A 14,129-nucleotide genomic window follows, 5' to 3' on the forward strand; every position below is an offset into this window, starting at 1 on the left:
GAAATATCCCCCTACTCAAAAAGGTTCAATGGATTCCATTCCTCTCCATTATCCCCCATCCATATCTAGCATCTGTCTCTCCTACCCTAGCTTATGTATTAGTATCTCTTTGAATCAATCATCACTCTTAGCTTTAGGGATCCACAATCCTAGTCTTAGGATCCACCAATCAAATCAATCCACCAAGCCTCATCTTTCGAGATCCACAATCCTAGTCCTAGGGATCTCCGAAAACCATCTCTCGCCAATCTAGCTCTTTGAAATCGTATTGCATCAGCTTTATCATCCCATCATCCATCTCCCTATCTTGGATTCTTTTTTATAGCACTCTGCTCCTTCATCCTCCCCCAAATCCTGAAAGTCTTAAGCTTATTTACTCGTGTGCCTCTGATTTTCCCCTTTATCATTCTCCCATAACGAGAGTTTGAGCTAACTAAACCTCTTCTCTTAAGCCACTCTTCGTCCTCCCACCCACCAAGATTCTTTTATTTTTCAAGAAGCCGTTAGGCCTCACTTTCTCTCCCTGTCGCCTTCTTGAGGGGGCATCTCGCAGTCCATTCTCTCCTCTTCTGCTCTAGCCTTGGGCATCTTATTTTCTTATCTTTGATGTCATGCCACTTGCGGCATCACATCAAAGAGGGGCAAAATGTAGACACCTAAAAATCCTTTAGAAAATAAAGTTTTTTTATTTTCTTAAAAAGTCCCTGATGACATCATCATTTATTAATCAATTAATTATTTTATTTATTTATTTATTTTTATGCCATTAAATCCCTTTATCTTAATTAAAAATATTTAATTAAGGAATCCCTCCCAAAAATGTTTAAATCTTATTTATTCCTTATTTATTAATTATTTAATTAATAAATTGACCGAAAATCTCAAAATAAATTATTTATTTATTTTTTGCCCAAAACTTGGCCAATTTCCTTAAGACCACTAACCTCTTCCAAAATCTTCTAATCCTTCTTTAATTTTGATTAAAGGCTAATCCCATCATTTCCTACCCCTAATCCCAACTCAAAATATTTAATTAAGATTAAATATTAATCCTCATGTTTATTAAAATTCAAGGTGAAGAGTTTAACTACATAGTCACTGAAAAAGAGCTACTTGTAGTTATTTATGCATTGAATAAATTCAGGCTCTATATTACTGGATATGAAATATTTGTTCATACTAATCACTATTATAAATTATCTATTGAATAAGTCTGCAATATCAAGAAGATTGGCTCATTGGTTGATACTTATATAGAAATTTGATATCACCATAATCAATAAACTCAATAAGGCCAATGTGGTAGCTAACTTTCTCTCTCGGTTGTATGTCCCTAATGATCCTACAACCATTGACAACATTTTTCTAGATGAACACCTTTTCCTATTTTCAACACAAAAATCTATGGTATGCAAATATTGCAAATTACCTAACCATAGGAATGATATCAGTTCACTTCTTTGCCAAAGAAAGAAAGTTACTAGTTGAAAAGAGCTTTAACTATTCTTGGATTGTTGGATTTATGTTTTATACTGGTCTTGATCAAGTAATGCATTATTGCATAAGAGAAGATTAAACATATGATATCTTGAGAGCATGCCATGATGAGCCATGTAGAGCTCATTTTGTAGTCAAATGGAAAGCCTTTAAAATATTGACAAACAGGTACTATTGGCCAAGTTTACACACAAGGATGTAGCTAAATACACAAAGAAATGTGATAAGTGTCAACATATGGGAAGACCCACTAAATCAGATGAAATGACCTTGCAGCCTCAAGTAGTTGTTGCACCCTTTGATAAATTAGGGATTGACTTTGTAGGTTCTATTGAACCATCTTCACAAGGTAAATCCTATATTCTAGTTTGTACTAATTATGTAACTAAGTGGGTAGAGGCCAAACCCGTGAAATACCCAGGGGATAAGAATGTTCCCAACTTCTTATATGAGTCCATCTTTGTATGGTTTGGAGTCTCTAGAGAGCTGACATCTGATCAAGGAGCTCAATTTACATCTAATCCAATAGCTTCTTTCATGAAGGAATATACTATTCAGCATGGTAAATAATCACCTTACCATCCTCAAGCTAATGGCCAAGTAGAAGTTACCAATAGGGAGTTGGAAGCCATTCTCACCAAAATAGTAGCACTTCCTAGGAAGGATTGGACCACACACCTTCCTAAAGCTCTTTTTGCTTATACGGCCACCTAGAAATCTACAACATTTTTCACTCCTTTTGAGCTCATCTATGGTAGGTCAATTGTAATGCTCATGGAGTTTGAATATAAAATATTGAGGACTGCTTTGGAGCTCAATGTAGAACTCTCTATTGCACAACAAGACTGAAATTTGATTTTAAATGGCCTTGATAAATGAGAGAAATTTGCATTAAACAACACCAAACTCATCCAGCATCAATGAAGACAGTGGCATGATAATTTTATCAAAGATAAAATGTTTTTTGTGGGAGATTGGGCACTTCTTTATGATTCCAAGTATCAACACAATCTAAGGAAGTTTCAAAATCACTAGTTAGGACCTTATGAATGTAGACACCTAAAAACCTTTAGAAAATAAAGTATTTTTATTTTTTGAAAAATTCCTGATGACATCATCATTTATTAATTAATTAATTATTTAATTAATTTTTTATTTTTATGCCATTAAATCCCTTTATCTTAATTAAAAATATTTAATTAAGGAATCCCTCCCATAAATGTTTAAATCTTATTTAAACATTATTTCCTTATTTATTAATTATTTAATTAATAAATTGACCAAAAAACCCAAAATAAATTTTTAAAAAATTTTTTGCCCAAAACTTGGCCAATTTCCTTAAGACCACTAACCTCTTCCAAAATCTTCTAATCCTTCTTTAATTTTGATTAAAGGCTAATCCCATCATTTCCTACCCGTAATCCCAACTAAAAATATTTAATTAAGATTAAATGTTAATCCTCATGTTTATTAAAAAAAATTTAATAAATATCTCCTCAACCCAAACCCTTGAAATAAATAAAACTTTATTTATTTCCTAAAAATCTAATTTATCCTCATCCTAAGAAGTTCTAGACTCTTCTAGAAAGTCTTCATCCTCATCCTAGGAAGTTCTAAACTATTCTAGAAAGTCTTTATCCTCATCCAAAGTCTAGACTCTTCTATAAGATGTCTTTAAACCTAATCCTAATCACCTCCTAACCTTGTCACATTCTCTAAACATGGGTTAAGACTTACTAACCCAAGCCAAAGTTAACAAATATCTCCTCCTTCACCCACCCTCATTAAATGTCATCCACTTGTCTATCCCTAAGCTAATCCTAAACCATCCTAACCCATCCTCTAATCATTTGCACAATACTAAGCAAGCTTAAAACCTTCCTAATCAAGCCCAAGTCAAAATTCCTCTCATCTCCCTCAAAATATCCCAACCATAAAACTTTATGAAGCCCACTAGGCCATAAATGACTCTTCCAAAGCCCTTTTATTGCTCTTACAAGCCATTATGAGGGTCTTTATGAAGATTTTATCCCTTGAGCCTCCTTTGTTGACTCATCCTTCCCCTTTCCTCCATCCTCTCACCCTGTGACATGTGTCACTCCCTGATTAGTTGTAAGGAAGCACAATCCATGTGCTCTCCTCTCATGCAATCTGAGCCCTCCATGAGCTTTTTCCCATCCTTGCATCTAGCCCTCAATCCCTCAAGGCTCTTGCCTATAAATTGGATCCTTCCCCTTTGCAAAATAACACAATCCATGAAGTAAAGTCATAATGTCATTTTAAGAAGCCATTTTACATCAAAACCATACACTCACACCCAAATTCCAACTCCATTTGAAGCCCTTTTTGAAGCATAAGCTTGAGCATACATCCTATCTATTTAGACAAAGCCACTCAACAAGAGAGCTTCTCATTGAGAGAGTCCATTAATGGCTCATATTCTCAATTGAGAGTTCATCTTAGTCTATCTTGAAGTTTATGAATTTTGTTTATTTTGTAAAAGCTTTATTTAAATTTGGTTTCTATTAGCATACTAACATTGCTCATATACAATGAAATTATTGTAGTATTTCCAAATGGAGTGGTCCAATTGTCTACTATTGATCCTATTCAATTCAAGTTACTTGTCAATGGGCATTGCCTTAACATCTACAATAAACTAGTTGGTTGTGAGGAGTTTGTGCAATAGTTTCAGGATTGTGAAGATATACTCGTTCCTATAGTCGAGTAGTTTGGGTCTTCTACCTTGACTATGTTGGAATCATGAATTTTGATGATATTCTTATGGGGGAGTATTATAGGTACATGGCTAGATCATTCTCATAATGATATGTTACATTCATGACTATGTTTGTCATTGATGTCAACATAGTAATTTTCTATAGTTTTTGACAGAAGAATAGCAGAAAGATCAAGTTGGTATGGATGGCTAGTTGAGTATTCTCACTATCCAAGGTTATGAGAGATACTTCTCAGTTTCTAGTATATGTAGTTAACATCGAGTGAAGAAATGTTAAGTCTAGATAAAGTTATGTAAGTTTCAGTGATGTCTATTTTGAGATAGATTTTATAGAGGCATGTTCTGGTAAACTTGTTATATATCTTAGTAGAATTGTTATTTTGAGAATTGAGGTTGAGGATATGTAGAAGACATGTTGATGATGATGTGGTTAAGCTTGCTCATCATAATATTGCACATATGAAAAGTTATTCAAGTTATAAGGTAGAAGATTAATGTGGTCCTATAATAATTAATTGAGAAAGTGTAACAGCTGACTCAAGGAATTGTTTTATGGATTTCGTATAAAGGAAGGACATTTTCCTTTATCTTAAAAGGTTGATATGAGATGATTACAAGCAACACAAAGAGTAGAATGCAAAATTGAGCTGAGTAGAGTAGTGTGGAAGTGAAGGAAACTTCATTGCCAAGGTTTTATTGAGTGATTTGAAGTTGGATACTTGGATCTGAGGTTTGTGACCAGGTCTACAAGGTTTGATAGTGATTAGTTTGGTTGATAGAATAGAGGAAAGAGGAACTTAACAAAAAATTACTTGTTTGGATAGTGAGATGGTCTTTATATTGAAATTGCATGTTTGGGCAGTGGGCTCTTATTACATATATTGTACTACAACTCCTAACAGGGTTGGCACAACTCATAATAGGATTGGAATCTCCTAATAGGGAATTAAAGTCTTCTAACAGGGACTCTATGTACTAAATGTTGTAATAGACTCCTAATAGGTTCCATCATCTAATAAGGAATATTTATATTAGTACATCATCTTGTAGGCATCATTCCCACCAGGGTTTTCCCTCTGATCAAGGGTTTCCCTAGTTAACATATCTAATAATTACATAAGGTTAATAAATATTTTAATTATTGGATAATTGATTCACACCCCCCCCCCCCCCCCAACAAGTTATCTTGGTAGACTATTGTTTCTAGAAATTGATATTAGAGCATCAGGTCCTTGAAGATAAAGTCTAACAACTTTGGGAGATCCATGGCAAGCATGTTCAAGAAAGATAGTCCTACATCTAATAGAGGAAATTTTCACACTCATATGGTGGAAATTCTTGGTAAGTTATTAAATTTTTGTAAAGAACAGAGTATTGAATTTTTAGATCGAGGATCCTTCTATTGCATTCAACAAACATAAGCTCAAGAAAAGATAGATCCATATCCAAAGAAGAGATAAAGATAAAGGGAGGTATTGATCTACTTACAAAAAGAGAGCTAGAAGGAATGAAATTTTTTTCTTGTTGGAAATGTAAAGAGTTTGGTCATTTTTCATCTACATGCTCTAAGAGAATAAGGAAAACTAGAAAGAGTTCACTTTCTGATGAAGATGAAGAATTTAAAGCAAGCATGGAAAGATTCTTGAATGTTAATGATAAAGATAATGAACCTAAATTATTTGAAGAAAAGGAAGTAGTAGAAGAGATATCTTTGGAAACTATTATTGATCTAAAGGCTAACCATGAAAATGTGAAAGTTATTATTAGCAATGATCTGCATAATGGGAATCAGATTGAAGAGAAAATATTCAATCCTAGAGAAGAAGAAAGAGTTGAGTTGAAGTCCCCTGAAAAAAATGGTATAGAAAAGAGAAGAAATAGGTTAGTAATAGAAGCTATAAGAGCTATGTTAACTGAGAATGAAGTATCCAAGATATTTTGGAGAGAAGTTGTGAATACAACAATCTAAACTCTGAATAGAGTATAGGTCAGGAAAGACATAAACAAGACCCCATATGAACTATGGTTTGGTCACTCACCTATAGTTAAGTATTTTAGAATTTTTGGTCGTAAGTGCTATATCAAAAGAGATGATGATATTGGTAAGTTTGATGCTAGAAGTGATGAAGGTATGTTTCTTGGTTATTCATTGAAAAGAAAGGCTCAAAGATGTTATTATTAGAAAACTAAGACTATTATGGGAAGTGCAATGAAAGTTCATGAGAAACTTCGGATACAAGAAAGAATAGTTGATTACAATTTAGATGATGATGCTATTACTAAACCAAAGAATGATGAATTATTTATCAAGACTAAAATGATTTTGAGAATGAAGGAGAGCCAAGGCACAAAAAAAGCTCAAAACTTTTAGAAAAGCCAAGAGTTGAGATAACAACTCCTACTTCTAGAAAGAATATGACAAAGAATCATCCACCTAAGCAAATCGTCAGAAGCAGAGTCAATGAAGAACTATGTTTGATATTTGAAGTTGAACCTAAGAATGCAAATGAAGCATGTAAAGATGACTATTGGAAGCAAGCTATGAAAGAGGAATTGAATCAAATAGTAAAGAATGAGACATGGGAATTGTCCCGTAGACTAATAGACAAGAATGTGATAGGAACTAAATGGGTATTCAGGGACAAGATGAATGAACAAGGTGAAGTTGTAAGGAACAAAGAAAGATTGGTATGTAATGGTTACTCATAGCAAGAAGGAATAGACTATGATGAGACCTATGCTCCTATGGCTAGAATTGAAGTAGTAAGATCATTCTTAGCATGTGTAGCATATAAAAAATTCAAAGTATATCAGATGGATGTCAAGTCAACATTTTTGAATGGAGAACTTGAAGAAGAGGTATACATTGAACAACCTGAAGGTTATCCTTTAACAGATGACAAGGACATAGTATGCAAATTGAAGAAAACATTGTATGGCTTGAAGAAAGAACCCAAACCTTGGTATGCAAGGTTGGACAAGAATTTCACAAAGCTTGGATATAGAAAAGGTATGGCTGATAGAAATATCTATTGGAAATATATTAATGATGGATTAATGATTTTAGTAATATTTGTTGATGATATCATATTTGGAGGAAATGATGAGGAAAGTGAAAAGTTTGTAGAAGAGATAAAGAAGGAATTTGAAATAAGTCTAATAGGAGAAATGAAATATTTTCTAGGATTAGAGATTGTATAGGACAAAGAAGGAATCTTTATTTCTCAAACTAAGTATATGAAGGATTTGCTAAAATGGTTTGGTTTGGAAACATGTAAACCTATTGGAACACCTATGGTAACTAGACACAAGTTATCTACAAAGGATGAGACACCTACTATTGAGCAAAAGAAGTACATATCTATGATCAGAGGTTTGAATTATCTTACTCGCATAAGGCTGAATATAGAAAATGTAGTTGGAATTGTTGCAAGATTCCAAGCTGATCCTAGAGAAGCACATTATGAAATAGTAAGAAGGATATTTAGATACCTGAAAGGAATGCCAAAGTTTGGATTGTGGTATGATAAGTCTAATGATTTCACTCTAAGTGCTTATATTGATGCTGATTGGGTAGGCAGTATGGATGGCAGAAAGAGCACCAGTGGTGGAGCCTTCTTTCTTGGAAGAAGATTGGTTTCTTGGCTAAGCAAGAAATAGGATTGTACCTCACAAAGTACAATAGAAGTAGAATATGTTGCAGCATCAAAAAAAATTAATCAAGTTGTTAAGATGAAGCAGATGTTGAAGGATATAAGGATAGAAATCAGTAAACCTATTGTCATACATTGTGATAACACAAGCACAATAAATATATCTAAGAATCCAGTGCTGCATTCTAAGACCAAGAACATTTCTATCAAGTATTACATGTTGAGAGAGAAAGTTGTAGAAAAGGAAATTAGATTAGAGTATATGAGCACTAAAGAGCATATTGCAGATATATTCACTAAGCCTCTTCCCAAAGAGACTTTTGAGTATTTGTAAGGTATGCTAGGGGTTATGCCCCTTCCTACATTAGAGTAGAAGATGCAAGGATGCATTAGTCCAATGTAATAGAGCACCATTTTTCATCTAGACTAAATGTTGATGCTTCTTATATGGGGGAGTATCTATGATGGACAAAGTCATCTAGGGCTCTTTTTGGATGTTGTTTTTGAATAGTGTCTTTAGACACTTGAGCTAGTAAGAATTAGTTGTTGCAAAAGTTTGATGGATGTTGAAACCTTTGACATTGATGTCAATGGGGGAGAATATTAGCATTAAAAAAAGTTAGAAAAGCTAATTGGAAAACAAGCAAGAACAAGTACAACATGTTTGAGAGAAGAAAATAGTTTGGGAGAATGATTGATGAAGAGGATTTGAAAAGAAAGGTTAACAATATTTAGTTGTTGGTATTCTTGGAACTAGATGTTTTTCATCTATGTTTCCATCAATGCCAAAGGGGGAGATTGTTGGAAGCGAGGATGCTGATGATATTCCTATGGGGGAGTATTGTAGATACATGGTTAGATCATTATCATAATAATATGTTACATTCATGATTGTGTTTGTCATTGATGTCAACATAGCAGTTTTTTGTGGTATCTAACATAAGAACAGTGGAAAGATCAAGTTGGTATGGATGACTAGCTAAGTATTCTCACTATCTAAGGTTATGGGAGATACTTCTAAGTATCTAGTATATGTAGTTAATGTTGAATGAAGAAATTTTAAGTCTACATGAAGTTATCTAAGTTTTAGTGATGTATGTTCTGAGATAGAGTTTACAGAGGCATGTTCTGGTAAACTTGTTATATCTCTTAGCAAAATTGTTATTCTAAGAATCAAGGTTGAGGATATGTAGAAGACATGTTGATGATGATGTGATTAAGCTCACTTGTCGTAATATTTCACACATAGAAAGTTATTCAAGTTGCAAGGAAAAATATTAATGTTATCACTAAGTGTAATGTGTTCTTAATGTGGTCCTATATTAATTAATTAAGAAGGTGTAACAACCAACTCAAAGAATTTTTTTATGGATTCAGTATAAAGGAAAGAATATTTTCTTTTATCTTAAAAGGGTGATATGAGATGATTATAAGCAACACAAAGAGCGAAATGTGAAGTTGAGCAGAGCAAAGTAGGAGTGAAGAAAACTTCATTGAGTGATCTGAAGTTGGATACCTAGATTTGAGGTTCGTGACCTAGTCTACTATTGGAAATATAAGAGGAGTAACTAAGAGGGGAGGGGTGAATTAGTTACTACTAAAATAAATCCCAAATCCCTTAGATATCAATACAAAAATACAATCTGAATACTATTGATGCTCAATAAACACACATAAAATGTTGCAACTTGGTAAGACTAATGATAAATGCTTAACATGCAAACTAATGTTATTTTTTATTACCATTACTTTAACTTAGTTGAAAAGACAAAAAATAAAATAGCATGAATACTTTTGACACCAAGATTTAACATGGAAACCCAATTTGGTAAAAACAACCAATTGCAACTATTTACTTGTTTTCACTCTTATGAAGTGAGCCCTGTTAGGAGCCAACCCTATTAAAGGTTACAAAACACATTGTTAGGTGTGACCCTATTAAAGGATTTGATCGCCCTGTTAGGAGAGGCCTTGTTAGAGGTCTTGAGTCAATTCAATAGAACTACCACCTTGTTAGAAGATGTACAAATAGCTATTAAGCCAACTCTATTAGGAGACTTAGATCATTGCTACAATAGTTAGAGAGTAACAATGGGATGACCTAATTTGAATGTGACTGAATTACTGATTAAAGATCTCTATTTTGGCTTGTACTTGATCATTCTTGATCAAATATAGCTTTTTTGCTCCACAAGGATATTCTACTTATCCTTCAAATTTGCTTCCTCTCTTTATCTTCAATACATTCATAACATCTTCATACTTGCACTTTTGAATCCACAACTTGACCTTATACTTGTATCTTTCATATTGTCAAGTTATCTCATATACAACTTAGAATAATTAATATTCATCACCTCAGTCAGCTAGAACCAATAGATAAATCAATTGAGCATAATATGCCAAAATAAAAAAATCCTTCATTAGCCGACTCAACTTAGTAGACAATAACTCAAAAATGATTTCTTGTGTTAATGAACAGAAGCTTGGTTAACATTGCATACTTGCAAAGATCCTTTTGGAAATTGAATGAGCTCAATTAGCACTGGTTCCATCCAACTTTCCTTCATTAGCTGAGTGAGCTCAGTTAACACTCATCTTCTATAGTCTTTCCTTCGATGCCCAAGTGAACTCGGTAGACATTGCCTTCTGAACTAGGGAACCACAGGAACACTCAGTAGACACAAAAAACTATCTTCACTGCTTCAGTGAGCTTAGCATATATTGACTGATAATGATATGACATTTGAATAACATCAAAGATAATACAAAATTAATCAATTATATCCAAAAATCTCCCTCTTTGGCATTGATAGCAACACAACATGTCATAGAACAATGAAATTTTGAATTTGTTCTTGAGAACTCCTTCTATTAGTATAAGCTCTTCCTTTCACTGGATTCTTCCTTTGGTTGCAACAACTTCTATCAAGTTCATTCACATACCTTTCTCCCTCTTATAGAAAACTTCTCCTTCTTTAGAATGACAAAAATTTCTATGAGATATGGCAGTAAACTCTTCTCTTTGACAACACATGCCAAAGACAATAACTCAATTAATATCAATGTACCTTAAGTACTAATTCATTTGTAATATGCCCTTGTCAATTTTGTACCAACTGATTGATCTTCAACTTAGCTCTTGTTGATGCTTCACTAAGTTTTATTTAGTGAGCTTCGGATAGGGGAATGACCCCTAGCTTATCTCTTAGATACAAAAATGCATCCTTAGGTAATGGCTTGGTGAATATCTCTGCAATCTATTCTTTTGTATTCACATATTCCAATCTTACATCATAGTATATGACTATTAGATCCTTGATTTCTATCTTCATTCCTTCTAACAATTGTTTGAACCAAACAATGTTAGAACAATTAACTATTGCTACCACATATTCTACCTCTGTTGTGGATTGAGACATGTAATTTTGTTTATTGCTTGTCCAAGAAACTAGTCTTTTACCAAGAAAGAATGCTCCACCACTAATGTTTTTTCTATCATCAAGACTTCCTTCCCAATCAACATTAGTAAATACTTTTAAGTCCAGATTGCTTCCAAGTTTATACCATAAGTCATAGTCTTCAGTACCTTTTAGATGTCTCATGACTCTCTTGATTGCTATCATGTGATTTTCTTTAAGATTTGCTAAGAATCTTGCCACCATTCAAACTACTAGAGCAACATCAGGCCTTGTATGTACTACTTACTACAATTTTTCAATTATTGATTTGTATGTGGTCTAATCTACTTCTTTGGAATCATCATTTTTGGAAAGCTCATGTCCAGTAGACATAGGGGTTCCAACTAGTCTTGAATCTTCCATTCAAAAGTTCTTTAGTATCTCCTTGATATGCTTAGATTGAGTGATGTAGATACTATTTTGGTTCTATTGTATCTGCAATCCAACAAAGAATTTTATCTCACCAAACATGAACATCTCAAATTCTTTACTCATTTCTTTTTAAAATTCTTTGCACAAGTCATCATTTCCTATAAATAGAGTATCATCAACAAATATTTCTGCCAACACAATCTTTTTGTTTGGTCCTTCCTTGATATATAGACTGCTGTTATCATTTGTTCTTTCAAAGCCAATCTATACCAAGTAATTATGAAGTCTTTCATACCAAGCTCTAGGAGCTTGCTTGAGACCATATAATGCTTTGTGTAACTTGCAAACCATGTCTCTTTTGCTAGGATCTACAAAACCTTCTAGTTGTTCAATGTAGACTTCCTCATCAAGAATTCCATTCAAGAATATAGATTTAACATCCATTTGATACACTTTAAATCCTATATGTGTTACAAATGCTAGTAAAGTTCTAACACCTTCTAATCTTGCTACAGGAGAAAAAGTCTCACCATAATCAATACCTTCTTCTTGAGAATAGCCTTTGCACACCAATCTTGCTTTGTTTCTTGAAACTTTTCCATCTTCACTCAGCTTATTTCTGAATACCCACTTTGTACCAATTACATTTTTATCTTTGGGTGTAGGAACAAGGGTCTAAATTTTGTTCTTTTCTATCTATTTTATCTCTTCATTCATTACTTCAATCCAACTTTCATTATCCAAAGCATCTTTAACATTTCTAGGTTCAAATTCAAGTAAACATGTACCTTTAAATTTGCTTATTGTCATTGTTCTCTCAAATTTGTCTCTAATGATCTGATGAGGTGCATGATGCCTTTTGATATATTTTTCTAACACATGCTTTATGGGCTTTGAATGAGTTCTAGTGTCTTCATTATGAACTTTAGTTTCAATCTCAGGTCCATCAGACTCAATTTGAACTAGCTCAGTAGTCTCTAATTGTGACTTGGGTCCTTTAGACTATGACTAGGTAACTATTGGAGATTTTGGGACACATTAGATGAAGCCTCCTTACTTTCAAATAGGTTTGGCAGGGTATCAAAATCATAGTAAACAAATCTTCTATAATCCTCTAGCTCCTTTTTGCTTTCTTCTTCACTCTTTTTTGCAAACTCATCAATTCTAACATGTGCACTTTCTATTATTTTATGAGGAAACAAATTCAAATATTTTTATGCTTTACTTCTATAGGAGTATCCTAGAAATATGCCTTCATCACCTTTTACATCAAATTTTTCTTTTATAGATTCTTTTAGGATATAACATTTGCTACCAAATACTTTCAAGTAACTTACATTAGGTTTGTAGCCATACCATAGTTGATAAGGAGTTTTGTTTGAATCTTTCTTCAATTGTACTCTATTCAAGGTATGAACTACAGTGCTGATAGCTTCCTTCTAGTATTTAAGAGCAACATTCTTTTCGATCATCAGGGTTCTTGCACAATCCATGATAGATCTATTTCTTCTATCAGCTATACCATTCTTTTATGGTGTACTAGGGGCTAATACTTGTCTTTTAATTCATCTTTCAATGTATAAATTATTGAATTCATTGGAGATGAAGTCACCACCTCTATCTGATCTTAAACATTTCAACCTCTTTCCAAATACCACTTGAATTTTTGAAATATTTCTGATTTTTCTTTTAGATACATTAAAGTCATAATTCTAGAATATTCATCAACAAAAAGAATGAAAAAATTTTCTCTACTATAACTCTCTATTCCAATAGATCCACATAAGTTTGTATGAACAATTTCTAAGACTTCTTCTGACTGGTAGTTTTTACTTTTGAAATTAGTTTTTTCCATCTTACCAATTTGGCAATTCTTGCATAAACGCATATCGAGCTTCTTCAAACTGGGAATGCCTCTTACTCTTCTATGTCTACTTATCTTAACCAGATTATCAAATTTTACATGACATATCCTTTTGTGCCATAACTAGCTTTCTTCTACTTGAGCAATAAAATATGAAAAATCATTGCAATCAAGATAAAATAGATTACCTTTTGTTTACTTGCTAGATCCAACTAGATTCTGTTTTCCATCTAGTAGTTTGGCCTATCCATTCATGAATTCTACCTTGAATCCAATGTTATTCAACTATGCTACACTCAGTAGATTATGCTTTAGTCCTTTAATCCAATAAGCCTTGTTACGTATAAGTTCTTTAGTCAATGAAATACATCCTTTTCCTTTTATGTTACAAGGTTCATTGTTTCCAAATCTCACACTACCTCCATCATAATATTCCATGTGCTCAAATTTTGTTTTGTCTCCAGTCATATGATGTGAACATCCGCTGTCAATAATCCATATATCATTTTTTCTAACATGAGAGATTAGTGCCATCTTATCTC

Source organism: Cupressus sempervirens, chromosome 2, assembly GCF_028749045.1.
Source record: "Cupressus sempervirens isolate cs-2001-9-10 chromosome 2, ASM2874904v1, whole genome shotgun sequence".
Classification (NCBI taxonomy): Eukaryota; Viridiplantae; Streptophyta; class Pinopsida; order Cupressales; family Cupressaceae; genus Cupressus; species Cupressus sempervirens.